General features: G+C 50.5%; 1 protein-coding gene across 1 annotated transcript in view; it reads left to right on the top strand.

The window, feature by feature from the left end:
* Positions 1-2,130: 2,130 nt before the first annotated feature.
* Positions 2,131-20,109, top strand: part of LOC149336156 (calcium and integrin-binding protein 1-like) — a 50,798-nt gene continuing 32,819 nt past the window's right edge. The window contains exon 1 of the mRNA XM_089552644.1: positions 2,131-2,660. The gene's annotated coding sequence lies outside the window, so the exon portion shown is untranslated. The remainder of the gene's footprint in view (positions 2,661-20,109) is intronic.

The following is a 20,109-nucleotide window of genomic DNA, read 5'->3' as shown; positions in this document are numbered from 1 at the left end:
GCCTCCGCCGGTCCCACCCACTCGGTCCCTCCGCCGGCTGCGACGCGCGCGGGATGAGAGGGGGAGGGGGCGGAGCTTGCGGCCGCGGCCATGGCAGCTGCGTGACGTCAGAAAGAGGCGTCACGGAGAACCAATGGCACTCCTTCGCTGGTGACGTAAAGAGCGCGTCATGACGCATTGCGCGCGGATTCGGGCGAAAGCTTGGTACTGTAGGTCGCCGCGAGGCGCGGAAGCGCGAATTTTTAAAATTATATTGTAAATGATTGGTTCCTTTTTGAGGTCCGGTACGTGGCATGAACACTCGTTGGTCTGTACTCTACATAATGCAAGCGTATTATAGGCAACCTCGAACACCCTTTTCAGGGACCCTTTAAGCTGAACCCTTTTCGTTAGCCTCCACGTCGAGCCTCGCTGCCTGCGGTAGCTATCAACGGTACAGCGCTGAAATTTCGCATGACAGTATTTTTGGTACTTCAGATGTTCTAGCTGGTTACATCTGTGGCACCTGTACTCCAGCGAGGTTTTGTCTTGTTTTGTTAGAGCCTATAGACGAACACTTCAACGCTCCTAAACGGACCTTCGAGCAAATTGCATTCTTTTCCTTTGCAAGTCAGAACGTTAATATAAGAAAAGCATTATACGGAAGTATAAGCGAGGCGATCAAACACATTTGCACATTGAGCTGTAGCCTTTGTACAATGCTAAACAGCTACAAAATTAAAAGCCTGTTTACTTTTCCCTTTAGGAATAAGATTCCGAGCGCCAAAAAGAAAGTTTGAAAATCAATTCATTGTTTCACCATAAGCGTCGGCTGCTAATGGGAAGAGGGGGAAAGGAGGAAACCTTTCGCTGCTGGTTGTCTGGTTTGTCTTCATATTCGGCCTAATCTGGGGTCAGTCATAAGAAGGCGAGCAAAATGGCTACCTGAATCAAGCATTCAGCAACGCTAACACGTATGCGATGTCTTCGCACAATTCTTTCGGGCCACCCACTATGCTCGTCAAACACTGCTAGGAATAGAACAGTGCCTTGCAGTCCGGCGCCGAAACAGGGAGGCCTGCAATGGCTGCGGAATCACGCGACAAAACATGGCGGCGCCCTTGGTCTTGAGCTCTAAACCGCCTATAGAATGAGGACAACTATAGCTAACGTTCAGTAAATAGCTGACACATGCACACACAAAGATGGTACGTACAGCACGCCGCTCATAGTGCGTGCGGGGCAGTTATTCCGGTCCCACAAGAGATGTACTCGGTTTAACGTGGCAAGCTCAGCCAGAACCAAGCAACCATGTGACAAAGGGTGATGGCTATTTGGTGCCCAGCTTTCGCCGGTCGCAATGCAGAGAATAGCTCGAAGCCGGGGTTCACAGAATAACAACGTGGTTGCAACAGAGACCATGCAGAGCAATTGCAGAGCAGGTAGACCTGCACCTTATAAATGTTTCAGAAATGCTGTATATAGTGGCCGCCAACGTGATGATTAAAAATACTTCAATTTGAAACGATCGTTGTTATAAGGTCTGCGAGCTGTGTTTGGTTTGGTTTGGTTTATGGGGTTTAACGTTCCAAAGCGACTAAGGCTATGAGAGGCGCCGTAGTGGAGGGCTCCGGAAATTTCGACCACCTGGGGTTCTTTTACCTGCACTGACATCGCACAGTACACGGGCCTCTAGAATTTCTCCTCCGAAGAAATTCAACCGCCGCGGCCGGGATCGAACTCGAGTCTTTCGGGTCAGCAGCCGAGCACCATAACCACTGAGCCACCGCGGCGGCGCGAGCTGTGTATTCTCTCCGCAGAGTAACCGATGGTTATTAAAGAGGCGCTACCATAACGCTTTGCAACGATATGGAGAGCACGTCCTCTTGTGAGCTTAGGAGTACGTCCTCCGTTTTTGCCATGCTGAGCGTCATAATTCGGGGACGCTTCTAGCACCACCTACCGTCCCGTCACAGTGGCACTGCGTTGTGAAACCCCCTGACTCCACACTTCCTGGCGAGCGCGGCGTGCCCAGACGCCGGCGGCGGGGAAAGGTAGCTCACATCCGCCACGTGTCGTGGCCGGAACAAAAAGCAATTAGCCGCGCGGGGGCGAACGTGACGGCGGAAGAAGCGTGCACGTCCTGTCCCTAGAGCGCGCCGCCGCAGCAACTCTCACTGTCATGCTCACTGTTTTCTCCGGTCGCTACCTCACTGAACGAATTAGCAGCCGTCGCCGGAGGCATCCGAGACGTCACGGACCAGCCGACCGCCTACTCCGGCACCTGAGTGTGTTTGCTGAAGCAAGATGGCACTGATAGTTCAAAAGTGTCGCCTGTGAATTCCCGCCATCACTACCCCTGGGCTCGCCGGGGCTTGTCGGAAAAGAGTGTTTGTAAACTTTGATGACGAAGTTGGATAGAGCTTTGCACCGACGGACAACGCAAGCAAGTGTGGACGCTGCCGCCCTGAAGAAGGACGGGAATCATTTGCGCGTTCGTCGAACAACGTGTGGTGTCTGAGAGGAGACGTCGAATTAGCCGTTGGCCTTGTGTGAACGTCCGGCTGCCCAGCGCTGCCAGCCCATCGCAAGTTATGGCTAGAGGACTGTGTTGACAGAAAACCTTGCGTGCACTTTCTGCGGTCTGGTTTACTGTTCACGGTGGATTCTCTTCTAGCGAGGTAAGTGGTGGTGACGAGCCTTGATTGCGGTGTTAATGTAGCTTGGAAGCGAAAGCTATGTCAGCACCAACTGTGGTGCAACAGCAGCGGTGGAAATGTAGCTGCAATGTCAAACTGGCTCTCGTTTTAATCGTTCCCCCTTTTATTTTTTGACGGTGCAGAGCGTTCTTGTACTCGGCGTTGGGAATGTTATCCTATAGTGTGACAAGCTGTAAGCTGAAGCGAAGTGTTCTAACACCCCGAAGGAAGTTTGCTAAGTGGCCACGACTGCTGCCGTCAAGCAGCCAATCGAAAACAGAGTGCCAAAGGATTCAGTTCCAGCGGCACAAGCACAAGATGCTCCATTATGTCTCTGTCGGGCGTTTTTTTTTTTGTTTAATTCAATTTGATTTTTCGATAGTGCCGACCTTGGTAGCCTGGCTGCAAAAGTAAATGGAGCGCCGGAGAAGGAATATTTAGGACACAAACCTAAAAGCCACTAACGCATAAAATTCAGCATAAAATGTACATTATCATAGCACGGGAAAAAAACTTAAAATTTACATTATCATAGCACGGGAAAAAAATTGTTTCAAGAGTTTTGAGTTCCGTTTTCAAAATTTTAATTCTTAAGTAAAACTCATTTTGACATATGCCGGCAATGCTGTCAGCACTTGTGAGTTGGTTTCATTCTATTATTTTTCTGATGGAACATAACTAATCAAATATGTTAGTTGTCGCACTACCAGGGATTAGTGATTGCGTATTGCGATGTCTGGTTAATATCTATCTGTTAGTGGCGCGGAGCTTGAAAAATATGAATCATAAATAAGTTTGTTGCATGAAGTGTTGCATATAAATTTTAACCTCCGTGGATGAGTGCCATGTGATACAGTCATTTTTCACTTCAGAAATAAGGCTGATGAATAAGATAAACTTCCCTGGGAAAGGGGCTGGTTTTAATTTCAGTTAATATGAACACACAGCTTACGAAAGGAGACGTGCGCACGTTACAGTTACAAATATGAGTACTCCAGCGTAATTTATTGTATCGACGCTGCAATATTTATACCTCGTGTCCTCAGCTTATGACTAAACGTTGTATAGCTAAGGTACGACGTGCATTTTATTATTTTCGCGAGATCAGTTTCGTAAGCATTTAGTTTCCAATCCCATTAAGTGCATCGATCATGAAAGTTGTCATAGTCAGAGTTTAGGTGTAGTTGTCTGTGTGAAGAATTCACTTTCGAGGAAATAAAGTGTTGTTACCCCTAAACCATCTAATTTGAAGTTGCTCCTAATTCCCACAACAATGCCGTTTACGCCAGTTATATGCGATAATAAGCAGTCGAACTTGTGAAACTGCAGACACTGCTTCAAACAAACGAGGAAGTCGAAAACCGCCATGAGCTGTTTGTTACTCGCGCGGTAATCGAGTTTATTACGCAGACAGGCAGACTAGTTGACGTGACCTTAGTTTACTTTAACCCAGACTAGCAGACTTTTCGTCAGTTAGTCAATCATGCGAATTAGATAAAATGCTTACGTATATTCAGAAGAGATAACATTAGTTTGGTTGGTCTCTTGAAGGGCTAACACGATGTTTTGCACAAATGAAACTGTATAGTTAAGTAGAACTTCCTGAATCCATGCTGGAGTGCAGTTACTACATTTTTATGATTCAGCAACTATAGGTCTTGTAGCAATGACAGGTTATAAAATTTGACGACACCGTGATGTCGGAGTAGTTGGACAAAAGTTATGAAGAGGAGTGGCGTCACCTCTTTTCAGAGCTGGCCGTGGATGTGCCACACGATAGACGGGTTGCAAGCTACCAAATGAGATTGTTCACCATTAAGACCTTTCAGCGCAGTTGTAAAGAAACCTTTTAGGGATATTGCAATGTCTTGTAAGAACCTGCAGTGCTCAGTGAAGGAGCGGCCGCCTGCTGAGCGCAAGGAAGCGAGCTCGAAACACGACCGGGGCGAAACATAAGAATTCTGTGTCTTGTGCGATGTGAACGGACGTTGAAGAACCCAGGTGGTCGAAATTTAACCGGAGCCCTCCACTACGGTGTCTGTCAAGGATAGCCCAAGTGTAGCTTTGGGACCTTAAAACTTCCATACCATACCATACCATACCATACCATACCATACCATACCATACCATACCATACCATACCATACCATACCATACCATACCATACCATATTACCCCGCCGCGGTGGCTCAGTGGTTACGGCGCTCGGCTGCTGACCCGAAAGACGCGGGTTCGATCCCGGCCGCGGCGGCTGAATTTCGATGAAGGCGAAATTCTAGAGGCCCGTGTACTGTGCGATGTCAGTGCACGTTAAAGAACCCCAGGTAGTCGAAATTTCCGGAGCCCTTCACTACGGCGTCTCTCATAGCCTCAGTCGCTTTGGGACGTTAAACCCCAATACCCCAATAAACCAAACCAAACCAAAGCAAAGCAAAGCAAACCAAACCAAACCAAACCAAACCAAACCAAACCAAACCAAACCAAACCAAACCAAACCAAACCAAACCAAACCAAACCAAACCTAAAACTACCTCCATAAGAGTCATAGGCAGCGATGAGTTTAAAAATGAATGTTACAGCAAAGGTTGTTTTGATGTTTTATTTTTTGGCCGGTATAGAGGTTGAAACGCCTTCAGAGGGGCGATTTATTGGCAGTTTTCTCTAAAACGACGCCGCGCTTGTAAGGATCGGCGCGGAACAACGCCGTTTGCTCGATCGGGGTATACAGTATAAGTGGCTCGCCGGCATATTCAGACACTGCTTTGAGAGTTTTGCTGTAAAAATATATCTTGAGAGGACCCTTTTACGTGGATCTTTGTATGGATGGGATAGCAGAGGCAGTGTCATTGCGCGAGTTTCCTGGGGCCAGCAATAAAGAGAAAAATTCCCGGGGTACTTTGGCTGTCTAAAGTGCGTAGAGGCGAAAGCGTTTTCCGCACTACTTTGACTGCCTCTGTGGCACTGGTGACGTCACCACTGGATGACGTCACACATAATTAATGACTAATTGTTAAGTGTGACAAATTACTAATCAATAGATAATTACTGATTTATGACTAAATACTAATTAACTGCTAATTAATGACGCTTGAGCTTCGCCTTTAGGAGTGGAAGGCGACAGCGTGTTGTAGCACTGCCAGGGAGCCCACGGAACGGAACGCCACCACCCGTTCGGCGCGATGCCTTGCCCTTTGAACGCAACGCTTTTTGAGGAAAGGAAATCGCGCAGTAATTCTCTGTCATCTCGGTGGACACCTGAACCGCAGCGTAAAGGAAGGGAGGAAGTGGGAGTGAAAGAAGAAAGAGAAAGTGGGGCCGTGATGAAGAAAATGAAAATTGTATTTGAGGGAAGGAAATTACGCAGTAACTATGTCACATATCTCGGTGGGCACCCGTCAAAATTCAGGGGGCACTTTGTTGACCTAAAGTGTGGTAAGGCGAAAGCTTTAAGCGCGGTGTTGCTGCTTGTGTCACTGATGTGTTGTTAAGATGTTAAGCCTCGCTTCTAAGAGTGAAACGCGACAGCGTCTTGCAACGCTGCCAGGGAGTCTATAGAACGCCATCGCCCGTTCGGTTGCCTTGCGCGTCGGTAAATTCCAACACACCACTCTCATGGAAGAGCGCGTACGTATTCTTCCCAGCGGAGATGTGCCTTCCACGTGTGCCCTCTTCCCGCGAACATGAACCGTGAAGACCATAATGGCCGGCGCCTGGCGCGGGCGGAAGCCCTGGCCCGCCACTATGGATCGAAACCCGGCGTATTCTACGTTGATGCCTCCGGCCCCCACCATGGGGGATGGTTCACGGCCGCAGTCGTCCACGAATCCAAAACAGTGAACGGCCTTACTTTCCGAGCCCGTGACATAACACACGCGGAGGAGGTCGCCATTGCGTTGGCTGCATCTGACTCCAATTCAAAAACAATTATTTCCGACTCGCGAGGGGCATGTCGGAACGTCGAACAGGGCTGGGTACCGTATCTAGCCTACAGCATTTTCCAAAACAGCGTCTACACCGGTGACCCCGCTCAACGGCATATCGTTTGGGCTCCTGCTCACATTTGCCTTGAGGGGAATGAGGCCGCTGACGCCGCCGCCCGTGCGCTCTCTCACCGGACATTCCCCTCCGACCCCGACGATCAGGAACTCGAATTCACTCCCGCTTACTCGTTTAAAGACATTTCTTTACTTTATCAATCTGGCCATGGTCTTTATCCCCGCCCGTGTAAAGGTCTGTCAAAGGCGGAAGAGCGGCTTCTGCTTCGCCTGTATACTAATACTTTGCTGTGCCCGGCAGCTCTCAAACACTTCGACCCTTCTTTCTCGGGCAGCTGTCCGCACTGTGCGGAGAAGTCTTCGGACATCTACCACATGGTGTGGGCCTGCCCCTCCAACCCTGATATCCCCCCTCATCCCAACCCAACCCGGGAGGACTGGGAGGCGTCCCTGCTCGGCTGCTCAGACCTGCAGTCCCAACGGGCTCTGGTCGCGCGAGCCCGGGCAGCGGCCGACGCCACTGGGGTCCCGAACTAGGGACCTCCACCTAGTACTTGTGAGGGCTGGCCCCCTCTGGGTCAGCTCATACCTCACCTCCCGAAGTTTATCTGTAAATAAACGTTTTCCACCGCCACAACGTCGGTAAATTGGTTTTTGAGGAAAGGAAATGTATCTGTCTCGCATACCTGAGTGGATATATCAGTGTCTCGCATACCTGATTCCCAGGCCGCGTAGCGCCACTACCTAAAGGGCATGGCGACGCCGGCAACACATCGTATTCTTGCCACAGTCACCTCTCTCGACCGAACGGTTACTCTGTCGTGGGTCCCTGGGCATGCCTCGATCCCCGGTAATGAGCGCGTTCATGCGCTGGCCCGAGAACTCTCCTCCCGAACCCCGGAGGATCAGGCACCCAACCTTGCGAAAGAGGCCCCATCGGTCCTCTCTACATATCACCAAATCACCACATTTTACAAATTCAGCCGCATGACACTGCCACCACCCCACAGTACCTTGTCGCCCTCATCCAGCGCCACATGGCGACAATTACAGACAGGCTGCTTTATTTCCCCCCACCGTCTCTCATGCTTTCACCCCACCTTTCCTCCTGATTGTAACACCTGTGGCGTGCCCATTATCACCCTTTTCCACTACCTTTGGGAATGTCCTTCCCCAAAGGCAATAACCCCCCCCCCCCCCCCCCCGTCCCCAATCCCACTCATTCTTCCTGGGAGGCTGCTTTACGGACCGCTCAGCCCGCCGGCCAGAAATGGGTGGGGGATCGGGCTTTTCGTGAAGCACAAGCCCGTGGACTCCTGGACCAGTAGGGGACCACACTGGAAGATTTTTTTTTTGTGTAATAAAGTTGTTTCCATCCTTGTATCCTCGCCGTAACGGGAAGGGAAGGGGATGGGAGTGAACGAAGACATCGTATTCACTAGACGCGCCTTTGTTCATTCCAAACCGTCGAGCTGGCATGGCGGAGTGGTTAGCATGCTTGTCTCGCACTCCGGAGACCGGGGTTCGATTCCCGAACTCGACCAATTTCCTACTCAGTTTTATTTATTTATCTGGCCTGAATAGAAAGGTTAATTAGGCTAATTGGGCAATTAAGCCATTAACTAAACTCATCCCCACTTACTTGGAGCATCACTATACGATCCCTTTAATTGGTTGCATGGTTACTAGCCAAAGTACAATTAGCCCCGTTTGAAATTCGCGCACTGTGACGTCATGACCATTTTTACCAATTGAAAAGCGTTAAATTTCTGTCGACAACTCCTGCTTACAACGATGAGGCATTCTCATGTTGCAGTCTCATGTTGTTCTAGCTTTTCATCTGTAAATACAAATAGAAATGTATACCCGTATCTGAAATAGTCCATGAGCATTAAAATTTATGAGTGAAAAAAAAAACGGGGCAGCTATAGCAGTAAAAAACCCATGCGACAGTGAGAACATTTCCAGCTTATTTTCTGCGGAAGCTCCGTGGCAGCTGCTCAAAACTTTTTAGAGCGCAGGTCTTTGGCGCCCGATCCTGCGTTTCGCAGCGCCGCCGTTGTCCCGCGTAACCAGCTCCGCAGCCGGGGCAGCGCGCTGCTGTGGCTGCGTGCACTCCTGGCGTCACTTACAGGGCATGAACAGGGCAGACATCTTTGGACAAGAAAGTACATCACTAGGTCACGTGAACCACTGTTTACAGATGATCACAGATGCGCTATTTATGATGATTATATATGAAATGGACAGCAGCAGTGCTAAGCACACAGAAGAGAAGTTTATTAGTACTCACGATCAAACAGGGACATCCGACTCTCTACAAAAAAAAATTCAGGGGGCACTTTGACTGTCTAAAGTGGGTAGAGGCGGAAGCGTTTTCCGCACCACCTTCACTGTTTCTGTGGCACTGGTGGCGTCACATATAATTACTAAGTGATGGCAAATCACTAATTAATTGTTAATTACTAATTAATACCTGCATACTAATTAACTGCTAATTAATGCCGCTTAAGCTTCGCCTTTAGGAGTGGAACGCGACAGCGCGTTGTAGCGCTGCCAGGGAGTCCACGGAACGCCACCACCCGTTCGGCGCGATGCCTTGCCCTTTGAACGCAACGCTTTTTGAGGAAAGGAAATGGCGCAGTAATTCTCTTTCATCTCGGTGGACACCTGAACCGCACCGTAGAGGAAGGGAGGAAGTGGGAGTGAAAGAATATAGATAAAGAGTAATGAAGAAAATGAAAATTGTATTTGAGGAAAGGAAATTACGCAGTAACTGTCTCGCATATCTCGGTGGACACCCGTCAAAATTCACGGGGGCACTTTTTTCACCTAAAGTGTGGTCACTGATGTGTGGTTAAGATGTTAAGCTTCGCCCCTAACAGTGGAATGCGACAGCGTCTTGCAACGCTGCCAAGGAGTCCATAGAACGCCATCGCCCATTCGGTTCTACGCCTCGCTCGTCGGTAATTTGGTTTTTGAGGAAAGGAAATGTATCTGTCTCTCATTTGTCGGTGGACACCTAAACCTCGCCGGAAGGGAATGGAGGAGGATGAGAGTGAGTGAAGACACCGTATCCACTGGACGCGCCTTTGTTCATTCCAAACCATCGAGCTGGCATGGCGGAGTGGATAGCATGCTCGTCTCTCACGCCGAAGACCGGGGTTCGATTCCTGAGCTCGACCAATTTCTTAATCGGTTTTATTTATTTATATGGCCTGACTAGTAAAGCTAATTAGGCTAATTGGATAATTAAGCAATTAACTAAGCTCAGTCCTACTTGGAGCATCACTATACGACCCCATCAATTGGTTGCATGGTTACTAGCCAAAGTGCAATTGGCCCCGTTTGAAATTCGCGCACTGTGACGTCACGACCGTTTCCACCAATTGAAAAGCGTGACATTCTCTGTCGACAACTGCTGCTTACAACGATGAGACATTAAAGGCTTCCGCCTTAACAAAGATACATTGCGGCAACTGATGCCGCCTTATGCACACACACACTCACGGGGAACGTACAACTGTTTCTCAAGTCGGCCACTACCGACAAAGCCGAACAACACTTCATGCATGCCTTGAAAGTTATGATAGTGGGCAGTTTATGGAAAACTGGATTCTTTGTAAATATAGATATAAAATAACATTACATATACAAGTACACTTGGGTCAGTGTACTGTGGAATCCTGAACATTACTAGTTGCGTCTGGATTTTAACATCAAACGCAATTTGAGCTAGAATACACCGATTTCGAACTGAAAATTTCGTCTTAGATCTCTTATTTACTATGGAAAATTGGAAATTGCAAAAATGGTTTTTGAGACAAGAAACTGCAGTATCTCTCTCATAACTCTGTGGACACATGAGCCACGCCATGAGGAAACGGATAAAGAAGGGAGAGCGAGAGCAGAAAGGAAGAAAGTGGTGCCGCAGTGGAGGTTTCCGGAAGGAAGGGGAAGGGAATACTTTATTTACACTAATGGTTTTTCCTGCGGTTTGGGGGCATCTTCAGAGACGTCTTGGTTCTACCCCCAGGAGCCTTCTCTGTCGAAGTCGTCCGCCTCTAATCAGTGGTCGGTTGCCCTCAGTCCAGGGCTCCGCTGGCCACTGCCGCCCGTTGAGCTCGCTGTACCAGACCTTGTTGGTCTTCGCAGCGGTCGCTGGACAGCAGTCTCCCACTGCTCCGCACTCGGGTTTTGTATTTTGGGGACCACGTCTATGTTTTGGCAGGCCCATGTGATGTGGTATAGTGTAGGTTTTTCGTCGCACCAAGGACATCTGTTCGTGTATATCGTAGGGTGCATTTTGTTTAGTATATGTAGGTTTGGGAAAGAGCCTGTTTGTAATTGTCTCCAAGTGACAGCTTCCTCTCTGCTGAGAGGTTTGTGCGGTGGGGGATATCGCATTCTTCTGCCTCTATAGTTTTGTAGTATGGCCGAGTATTCCCTGGGTGCTGGCGCGAGTTCCGCGGTCTCGTCGGAAGCTCGGAAAGTAATGTATCCTCGAGCTATCCTGTCGGCCTCTCGGTTCCCTGCCACCCCCGTGTGCCCCGGTACCCACACAATTTTGTGTCGGATCTTGTCGTTTTGTTCTTCCCGGTTTTTAATTCTGTCACTCGCTGCGAGGAGTATACGGAGCGCGTGACGACCTATCCTGCCATTCATGTAATTTCGGCAGGCTGTTTGAGAGTCCGTAAGTATTGTTAGTGACCGCCCGGTTTTATAGCCCTCCGCCACCGCTAGAGCAACGGCTACTTCCTCGGACTCTGCAGCTGTGCAGCCTCGGAGAGACGCGCTGGTCATTTCGCGTAAAGACGAATCGACCACCGCCGCTACAGCGATTTTGGTATCTCCTCTTCTCCAAGACGCGTCTGTATACACGGTCGTGGCTTGAGGAGCGTATGTTTTCTCGATGAATTCGGCCCTCGCTTCTCTTCTGCCTCGATGGAGGTTGGGATCCATGTTTTTTGGTATTGGCGCTACCTTGAGGGTCTTGCGAAGCTCGTCGGGGATCGTTGCCGTCCTCGACATTTCTCGCATCTGCTCGCGGTATCCGAGCCTCTGCAGGAGCGCTCTTCCTGTCGTTGTTTGCAACAGCCTGAGTTTTTGCGACTCAAGCTGCGCCTCTCGTAGCTCCTCAAAGGTGTTGTGTAATCCCAGGGCCATGAGTTTTTCTGTAGACGTGTTGCGTGGTAGTCGGAGCGCTGTCTTATACGCTTTGCGTAGCAGGGCATCCGCTTGTTGTATTTCATTTTTGTTGAGGCACTGGTAGGGTAGGCTGTACGTGATTCGACTAACTACTAGGCTTCTGACTAGTTTTAGTGTGTCTTCTTCACGCATGCCATGTCGCCTGTTGGTGATGCGGGTGATCATGCGTGCGACTTGTAGCGTTGTTGCTTTCAGTAGGGTAAAAGTGTGAGTACTGCGCTGGTTGGATTGAACCCACATGCCCAAAATTCTTATTGTTGTCTTTTCGGGTATGGGCGTCCCTTCTATGTAGACGTTGAGTTTTAGGTCCTCGTTGGTTGGGACGGTCCGGTTTTGCTTGCCTCTCCAGACTCTCAGCAGTTCCGATTTCTCGGTCGAGCATGAGAGTCCTCTTTCTGCGAGGTATTGCTCTACACAAGAGGCCGCTTGCTGTAGCCTTTCTTCCTTCTCTCCGAGACAGCCCGTGTTTGTCCAGACTGTTATATCGTCAGCATACATTGCATGCCTGATGCCTTCGATGTTCTCTAGTTTTCGAGCTAGGCCTATCATAGCTATGTTGAAGAGTAGGGGTGAGATAACTGACCCTTGGGGTGTTCCTTTGTTTGGAGTGCGAATTTTTTCCGATCGAAGGTCTCCTATGCCGATGGTGGCAGTTCTATCGGACAGGAAGGCTTTGACGAAGCCGTGGATTCTGCGTCCGCAATCCAGGTTGTCTAGGCCCGTAAGGATCGCTTCGTGGCTGACGTTATCGAATGCCCCCTTGATGTCCAGGGCCATTATGACATTTTCTCCCGTCCGAGGTACGTTTCGCAGGACATCTTCTTGTATTTGGAGGAGAACGTCCTGCGTCGAGAGCTTGGCTCTGAAGCCGAACATGGTATGTGGTACACTGTCGTTGTCTTCCATATAATTTTGCAGTCTGAAAGTCACAACCCGTTCGTAAAGATTGCCAAGGCACGACGTGAGTGATATAGGCCTGAGGTTTTCAATTTGTAGCTTTTTACCAGGTTTAGGTATCATTATTACTTCGGCGTGTTTCGAATCTTCGGGAACCGTCTCCGCCTCCCAATGTTTGTTAAGAAAGGTGACGAGCTCTTGTATGAGGTCGTCGCTCAGGTTGCGGATTAGGGCGTTGTCGATTCTGTCCGCTCCGGCTGCCGTGTTTCTGGTGGTGTTTCTTATGGCCGCGTAAACCTCTTCCACAGTTATGGGGCGGTCGAGTTTCTCGTTTTCGGCTCCTCGATACGTTCCTTGGTATCGCGGGGGGTTGTGATCGCCGAAACATTTTTCTCGTGCCTTCTCCAGTAGGGCGATGTCTGATCCCTCGAAGGAGTGGATGAACCGGTGGATGGCTTTATTGTTTTCTGATTTTATTTTGGTCGGATCGATTAGTGCTCTTAAGAGATTCCAGGTTCTGGCCGTGCCTAGAGTTCCCCTAAGTGAGTCGCTGAGTTGTTCCCAATTTTGTTTCGCGACTTGCGTCGCGTATTCTTCCGCCTTTGCCGTAATTTCTGCTATCTTTAGTTTTAGTTTCCTGTTGTGTTTTTGCTTCCGCCATCTTTTGGTGAGACTGCGTCTCGCTTCCCATAGTCTGAGGAGGTGGGCGTCTACTTCAGGCGTTGCTGTCGTTCTCCTTAGACTTTTTGTGCATCGTTGTCGCGTTTCTCTCAGCATGCCGCTCCATTCCTCCAGTGATTGGATACCGCCTTCAGATTTGTTGTAAGCCCCGCGAAACGCGTTCCAGTCAGTGATTTTCGCCTGTCCAATCTGGCGTCTTATGGTGTCGGATGCTATTCGTGTCCGGAGGATAAAGTGATTGCTGCCTAGATTTTCCATCATGTTTTCCCACTGTGACTCTCTGCTGTTCCTTACGAAGGTGAGGTCCGGGCATGTGTCCGTGCTCACGCTATTCCCGATTCTCGTGGGGGTCGCAGGATCTGTGATTAGACTGCAGCCAAATTATTCCGCTACCTCCACTAATGTTCTTCTCTTGATGTCTTGTTTCTGGTATCCCCAACTCCTGTCCATGGCGTTGAAATCTCCTACGATGATGAGTGCATTTTCTTTGGCCAGCTTGTGCGCTCCATAAAACAGTTCGAAGAGTTTGGCTTTTCTTTGTCTCGGCGGGCTGTACACGTTCAGTAAGAACGTGCTGCGTCCCTTTCGCTTTTTCGGAATAAGTTCAACAAGCGCGTGTTCAACGTCGGTGTCGGCGATGGTATCGTGCCTGATGGCGGTAATGGTTTTGCTGACTAGGACGGCCGCTTTACCTTCGTTTTGACTCTCGTAAACCTCGTACCCTTGTAAGGTCAGCTTGATTCCGGTCTCTTGGAGCGCAATTACATCAGGAGGTGTGAGTTGTGTGTTTATATATTGTTTTAAGAGGGCCTGCTTTTTGCGGTAGCCTCTGCAGTTCCATTGCCAAATATCTAAGTATTCTTGTTCTTGCCGATACGTATTGGTCATGTTTACGCGTTACTGCTGTTGCCTTGTTCGCTTGCGAAAGCTGTTAGCGCTGGACGGTTGTACGCCCTTTCCCTAATGTTTTCGGTATGTTTTTGCTTTCTAAAAGCGCTTCTGATCTCTGAGATTTGCCCTTGGAATTGTACTTGCATCTGTTGAATTTGCGATTGGATTTGCTGCATCATATCCTGCATCATCTGCTGCATCATCTGTTGCATTCGTGTTTCAAGGTCTCCTTCGTTCGATGCCTGTGGTTGTCGTTTTGGAAGGGCTCTAGTCGTGTCGAGTTCCTGCTGTTGTTCCTTTAGTGTTTTTGTGAGTTCCTCAACTTTGCGTTCGAGCTCGTTTTGTTTGATTCGAGCCAGTTCTAGCTTGCGTCTGAGCGCATCGCTGTTCGCGTCCTTCGGTTCTGTGACGCGACTGTCTTTGTTGTTTGTGTTGTTTATGTCACTACCCTTTCCTACCGAGTGCGAAGCAGTGGTAGAAGCCCAGCTCACCTTGCCGCCGCTTGTCTGGGAAAGCTTCTTTTTCTTTTTCTCTTGCTTCTCCCCCTCCTGTGGGCCGGCTGGTGGTAGAGGCGGGAAGGAGTTGGACCTCGATCGGCTCCTCGATGTCTCTCCCTCTGAGCTGAGCCATCGCTTGGGTGGTCGCCCGCGTTGGTCGCTCCGTCCTCTGCCTCCTGTGGGTTTTGGTCTTGCTTTTTTCAATCTCTCTCGGCACTCCTTGGATCCGGTCCGGTGTGCCTCGCCACAGATTATGCACTTGGGCGCGCACTCGTGGTCGTCGGGCGGGTTTGAAACTCCGCACAGTCCGCACACAATAATGTTCGGTGTGGGGCAGACGTCGGAGCGGTGTCCTTGCTGGAAGCAGACGTAACACACTTGCCTAGTGGGGCGGTACTGGTAGCATGGTACTTCTCCTCCGTAATATATGACGAATTTCGGCAAGACCGGGCCGTCGAACGTGAGAACTGCCGTCTTGGATTTTCCAAGCATCCTTGCCTGAAGTATGGTCACTCCTTGAGTTCTGACTCGTAAGTGTGCTTTGAGTTCTTCAGGAGGGGTACCTGGGTCTACACCGTGGATCACGCCGCGCAGGACGTCTTCCGGTTCTGCCACGTAAGCGTTAACATCATAAGTCTTTCCGTCAAATTTGAGACGGGTAATGTGCCGCACTAGCTGTGCCGTTTGCTCGTGCTGGGTGCTAACGATAATGATATTGGATCCGGTGCGAAGCCTTACAAGTAGGTCCTCGTCCTTGCATTGCTGGCCGCACGCCATGACAATGGCGCGCGCTACTTGGTGGGTGGTGAGGGACTTCACCATGAGTCCTTTCTTAGGTCGAATAATGATCTTGTAGTCGCTTCTGGGGAGTGGCGGCATTCTTCGCCTAGGCCTGCTCTGCTCCCTTGATCCATTGTTGTTGCAGCTGGTCGCATCACCCGGTAATTTTCCATCCTGAGGTTTGGCGGCCGGGCCCGTTCCCGTGCCTTTGCGTTCTTTTCGCCTTTGAAGTTTTCTCTGGCGCTTGGATTGTGCAAGCTCCCAGCTGGCATCGTTGTTGTACCCGGCTGGCTTCGACGAGGAGTCGGACGGGATCTCGTCCTCACTTCCGAAGTCGGCGTCTCCGAAGTCGTCTTCATCCATCTCTTGTAATTCGTTGAGAAGGACGTTTGGTGATTGTAGTGGCGCATCGTTGTCTTGGTTGGGCCCCGCCATTTGGTCTGTCGTTGAAACGGCGTCGATGCTAGGCGTCGGCGTCGTCGACAAGGTTAGCGTCCCATGCTCTCACGATGTCGAGTTGGGTGGCCCGTTAGGGTTAGCGGGCCGGCGGCCGCTTTATAACTTTCAAGTCCGGTAGAAAGCCGAAAACTGGTCCTACCGCTTGAAATTTCTATCCTGGGGATCCAGCACTTGATATCTTTCCGGAAAAATTTCGACCACCTGGGGATCTTTGACGAGCACCAGCATCGCACAGCACCCCAGAACTGTGGAGACGTGCCCTCCACGTGGGACATCTTGCAGCCAGCATGTCACACGAAGGCCATAATGGTCGGCGCCTGGCACGAGCGGAAGCCCTAACCCGACATTATGGCAACAAAACAGGTGTATACTACGTGGACGCCTCCGGTCCTCATTACTGGGGTGGTACACGGTCGCGGTAGTTCACAACAGCAACACAGTTGACGGCCTCACGTTCAGAGCCCGCAGTGCAACACAAGCAGAAGAGGTCGCGATTGCTCTCGCGGTCTCACATTCAGATTCAAAATACATAATCACCGACTCGCGAGGGGCCTGTCGGAACGGCGAACAAGGCTGCACTCCCTTCCTAGCCTATCGAATCTAACGGAACTGCATACAGGATACGGACCCCGCACACCTTTACCTTATATGGGCCCCTGTTCATCAGGGGTTGGCAGGAAACGAGGCAGCAGACGCAGAAGCTCGCGCGCTCTCTCACCGGGCTGTTTTCTCCTCCCCACCCGATTTTAATCCGGTTTATACGTTCAAAGATATTACAACCTACTATCAAGATAGTCATCGCCTTTACCTTCGCCCATGTAAAGGCCTGAAGAAGGTGGATGAGTGGGTCCTTCTCCGCCTTCTCACCAATACACTGCTGTGCCCGGCAGCACTAAAACATTTTGACCCCTCCTTTAGCCGCAGCTGCCCGCACTGTAGTGCGGTGTCTTCTGACACCTATCACATGGTGTGGGCCTGCCCCTCCAACCCGGCTATTCCCCCCATCCCCAGCCCAACCCGTGAGGACTGGGAGGCGACCCTGCTCGGCTGCCACGACTTACAGGCCCAATAAGCCTCGGTCGGGCGCGCCCGGGCGGAGGCCACCGTCACTGGGGTCCCATATTAGGAACCTCCACCTAGTGCTTTTAAGGATCGGTCCCTTACGGGCTGATCTAAACATACCTCCTGTCCCTTCTTAATAAATGTTGTCACCACCACCACCCCACAGCACATGGGCGTCATTTCGCCTCGATCAATATGGTGGACACCTCCTACCCCGTGGGACCTAGAGAACCTGAAGACCTGGGAGACCCTGCTGCGCTTGGAGGACCCGGCTGTGCAGACCATCGCCACCGACCGGGCTACCAGTGTTATGGACCTTAAGGAACATAAACACTTGAGTGCAGTGGGTTCGTGCGGGGACCCTGGGGCGTGCCCCGAATTCCTCTTACAATAAAGTTTCTCTCTCTCTCTCCCTCCTAAATTAGTTTTTATAAAAGAGAAGCCGCAGTAGCTGCCTAACTCACGGTGGACACCTCAGTCCAGCCGCGTGGCATAGACACCGCATCAACAGCGGAAACGAGTCTGGTAGAAAGTCTCTACCCGCCGCGGTGGCTCAGTGGTCAGAGCATTCGGCTACTGAGCCGGAGTTCCCGGATGCGATCCCGGCCGCGGCGGCCGCGTTTTTGCCTTCAGTGCTCAGTGAAAAAAATGCTGTTCTAGTTTTATCATTTAGCCGCTGTGCATGTCTTCAACGTCGATTTTATCCCATGACTGATAGCGATTTTTTCTTCTCTTCCGTTTATTTCTCTTACACCGCCGAGCACCGAATGACTTGACTGACACCAGGCCGCCAGCATCGACAAAGAAGCGGGAGTTTATCGTGAAATTTTAAACAAGTGCGATTCTACGTACACTGTGCACAGCAGAAGTTCTCCGCAGCGCCGCCATATTGGACAAACTGAGGCGCCCTCTCTAGGTCGTGAAAATCATCAGTGGAGCCTCATAATGCGTGACGACGGCGCTTGCCACGAGGCTCAGCTGCTATTGCTTCGAACAGTGAAAGAGGCCTTTAGCACTTACACAAGCGTGACAACCTTCACCTGACGTCTTTACCCTTTGCAACAGTTCTGTATTGATATTCCCGATAGTGTGCGCGAAATAAAAATCTAAAGGAATCGCGAAAGATAGCCGTTTCCGAACAGCTTTTATTTGAAATGCAGACCACCACCACGAAAGTTGCAGAAAATAACTTTACTATGATGTGATTTCCGGCATGTTCCAGAGGCCATTTGTTCGTTCAGACCTTTAGATGATTAGAGAAGTCTCTCCGTCCCTTGAAATCCTAATTAAAGAGATTTTACTATCAAAAATTCGTTTCAAAACGCACCACTATCATGAATCTCTCCTAAAAAAGCCTGAATCCTTTGTGTCAAAGTCGCCACACTTGACGCAGGACTTTTCCGAAGTGGGCGGGGCAGAAAGCGTGTGAAAGCCTCAGGAGAACTTCGCTCATCACCAAGGTCTTACCAATGCAAGACCATTCTTACCACTGTTCAGTACTGGTTTGCACGCAAATACGCGCCATGTTCAGTGCTTCGGGTCCTTCTGGCCTTTTCTACATGGCACCTCGCCTCCGCTGGTGTGTTGCACAGTTTTACGAGGTTCTTTCGTGTAGGGCCGCTGTTCAAATAGACTAGGCGCAATGCTTGCCTTGCCTCCGACAGGTTTAAAAGGTGCTTGTCAGGTGTGGGCAGGTATTTCGAACATCGATGTCACGAATAGCCTCTCCAGTGGCTCTCTTCAGTTTCTCCATGAACGGTAAGCTATGCGTGTAGTGATCGATGCGGTGCCGGAACAAGTATCAGTTTACGGCCTGTTTTTCGCTTGCGTCTGGCGTCTGCACCCATGTAGGTCCACCAGGATAGGATAATGGTCGCTGCACACGGGGTGAGCGCCACACCTCAACTCGTTCACGAAGCCAGGTGTCGTCCAGGTCAGGTTGGGCGTCGTGTCACTTTACTCAGCTTGCAGGCCGTGGTGGGTTGGATAGTCGGAATTGTTCAGAGTGATAAACCAGCCAACCTTGTTTCCTCGCTCAGGGGTTGCCCTGTGATTGAGGCAGCGTCGTAGCCCCAGCGTTAGTGGCGCGCGTTGAAATTACCGCCAATGCCTCGATTACCTCTGTCTCTCGGGCACAGGTTATGCAGCCTCTCAAGCTAAGAGGAGTCGCCCCCGTAGCGGATGCCCTCTGTCTCAGGCTGCAGGTACCTCGTGGACCGCATTGTCGTCCCTCAGCCGGCAGCGCAACGCGGCCACCTTTTAGATGTTGTTGCAGCAGTCTTCAGTGTCCAGTCTCGCGCGCACGATGTCCCGGCGCACGAACAGATCATCCTGAGCCTCGCTTGGTGCGTGTCTCGGTGTCACGGACATACTTGATCACCGGCTGGAAGTACCCCTTGTGGCCGCAGGTGGTAGAATTCACGCCTTTCGTTTCCTGCAGAAGAACCACCGCGAGCCGCTCTACGTGCTCGAACAGTGAGACCAGCTCGTTAGCGCACGCAGCCAACGCGCCGTATAGTTCCACTGCTGCTACATCGGCTGTCCGTACTGCTGTTGGAGGTGGTTTTGTTGAGCTTGCAATTGTGTAAGCAGCTGCTGCAATACCTGCGGATGCTTGTGCGTTTCGGCCTGCATTGCCTGAGATAGTTACGTGCCTTACGTTCATTGTACGTAGGGCTGTGAGCCGCTGGTTGCCCTTTGATATTCTTCTGTGTGTAGGCCTTCTGTTTAGCCACGGGCAGTAGCGGCTGAGCTTGTGTGCTGAAGGTTTTGGGTTCGCAACATGTTCTGTTCAGCCGAGCGTGTTAGCGGGCTGTGCTAACACGTAACGGAAGGAATAGTTATTTTTTCTTCAGGGCCGCCTGCGTCCGACGTCACGCGGAGAACCCACCGCCATGAAAAAAATATTTTATTCTCCAAGGCCAACTGCATCCGACTCGGTTACCTTCTCTTACCAGCAAG

The sequence above is a fragment of the Amblyomma mixtum genome, chromosome 7, assembly GCF_055824585.1.
Source record: "Amblyomma mixtum isolate Tamu chromosome 7, ASM5582458v1, whole genome shotgun sequence".
Classification (NCBI taxonomy): domain Eukaryota; kingdom Metazoa; phylum Arthropoda; class Arachnida; order Ixodida; family Ixodidae; genus Amblyomma; species Amblyomma mixtum.
This window is presented reverse-complemented; position numbering and strand designations above follow the sequence as displayed.